Below are 2,524 nucleotides of genomic sequence, written 5' to 3' on the forward strand. Positions count from 1 at the left end.
ACTTGAGCAAGGCACTCTGGGTAAAATAAGGCTGAAAAGAGCATGGGCGCCTAAGAACATTACATGCCATTAATCTGTGCAAACGATTGACTTTTAAACCCCGGCGATCGGGAACACGGGAGAGTTAAAAGTCGTTTTTCAGCTGGCCCGAAACACGAGGCGCAGGGAGGTTAAGAAATGGTTGCGTTTAGTCTTTTGGTGTACCTTTTCCTTCATAGTGTAGTGGAGTTTATACAGCCTTCCCTCCTCTCCTTCCCTCCCTCCCTCCTTTCCTCCTCCCTCCTTTCTTTCTATCTTGGCTCCCTGACTGCGCTGAAATGACCTTAAATTGGTCTGAGCTGGATGGGAACACTGCGAAGTGCTGCTCAGACAGGCTAGTTCCTGGCAAAAAGAAAGGCCGAGAAACAATAAAAAATGGGAAGAAAAAAAACCCAAAAACTCAGGAATTCACAGTCTCTCTTCTTTGTCACACTTCAACGAGCTGATAAAGCCATAAAGAGCAGCTTTGAAAACCTCGAGACAGCTCTCAACCAGAAAGAAATAAAAAGAAAAGAAACACACGTGCAGACTTAACGAGGACGTCGGCGTAACTCTGCTGTAAAAAGAGAAAACCAGATTTTGGAAATCACAAACTCAAAACCTTCATTTTTAACCCACGGGGTGGAAAAACGGTGAAAGTGGACACACAGTTAAAAAAAAACAACAACAACAAATTAAATAAAAAAAAAAAAAAAAAAGGAAAACCATGTAGATGCTGAGGATAGACCCGTATGGGAACAGGGACCTGATTGTTCAGCAGGGCTGGGTGTCTCCAGAGATCTCCTGAATCGATGTGATTCCAATTCACGTTAGTTGAATTCACCTAATTCCTAATTCCATATCATTAGGAAAGTGTCAGTTACAATGCCAGCTTTGAGTGGATATGATATGTATTCTCAGAGAACTTCTGCTGTAAAAAGCAACACTTATATATTTTATGTTTTATGAAGAATTGACCCCAAAACATTTGTATACTGCTTACACCCTTAACTGGCTATATTAGCCCATATATATATATATATATATATATATATATATATATATATATATATATATATATATATATATATATATATATATATGTGACCGTTGATTTGTTTATCCTACTGTCCACTTTGTTGTCTTATAATGCCATATTTAATGCGCTTCTATAGTTTTTATTGTCTTATATTTAGGGCTAGGCGATTTAGAGAAAATCAAATATCACGATATTCTTAAACCAAATACCTCGATGTCGATATTGTATGGTTGACTATTGGTGCTTTGGCAAAATGTTATTTACACCGTGAGATTTTTGATAAGCAATTCTCCAGAAAGGATTTAACGACTCAGTGGGTAAAGGTAAACAATAGAAGAGCTAGAACAGTTTGGTAAGTTCAGACAATTACATCACCAGGAAAAGACAACACTTACCATATTATGATATATCCAAAATATAAGACGGTATCTAGTCACATATCGCGATGCAGATACAACATCATTATATTGCCCAGCCCTACTTATATTGTCCATATTGTCCATATTTAATGCTGGTCTCTAGACTTTGTCCTTGCACTATTGGACTTATTTGCACAATCTCCATGACACCCACTCTCATAGAGCACCTTACCATGCACAGTGAATCATGCTTATACATCCCCTTCATGGGGATTTGTTATCGAGTATATTTCCTTTTATTGTCCATTTTATTCATGAGGATTTGTTAATTCATCGTCCTGTTTATGATGTATGTGTATGTTGTGGGTGATGTCTTTAAGCTACTGGGACCCTTCCCCCTCTATCTATCTATCTGTATATCTATCTATCTATCTATCTATCTATCTATCTATCTATCGCCATCCATACCATCCATCCATCAATCCATCCATCATCCATCCATCCACTCCATCTATCTAGCTACTATCTATCTATTTATCTATCATCTGTATATCTATCTATCTATCGTATAATCAGTTTACATCTATCTATTCAAAGTACTTTTTACTTAACAACTCATCAAATGTCTGAAAAAATCATAGCCTACATTAAAAGATTCGGGGGTGTTATTAATCGATCAGATCACTGAAACAAAGCTTTTCATTGGAGAAGCGGTTATTCTAACCCAGCCCTATTATTCAGATTTGACATCTTCATATATCCAAAATATGCCCTTTATGTTTTTGTTTTGTTATTAATTTGCTTTACGCATTAAAAATATCTTGTGCTGTAATATTTCAGGAATTAAACTGTAAGAGATAAGAATTGAACATTTCAACGTGCCATGTTGGAACAGGACAACAATAATCAACAACAAACATACGTAAATAAAACACCTCCAGCATGTTCTAGATCTGGATCGTCAGATTCCATGTTGGAGGGGGGGGGGTCACGGTTCCACCAATAAAAAATCAATATTGCTAAGCCCATATTTGGTCTATCCCTTATGTGATTGTTTCATGTGTGATATTAAAAACTGAACAGAACATAATGGTGAACACAACCAAAT

Source organism: Etheostoma spectabile, chromosome 10 (assembly GCF_008692095.1).
Source record: "Etheostoma spectabile isolate EspeVRDwgs_2016 chromosome 10, UIUC_Espe_1.0, whole genome shotgun sequence".
Classification (NCBI taxonomy): domain Eukaryota; kingdom Metazoa; phylum Chordata; class Actinopteri; order Perciformes; family Percidae; genus Etheostoma; species Etheostoma spectabile.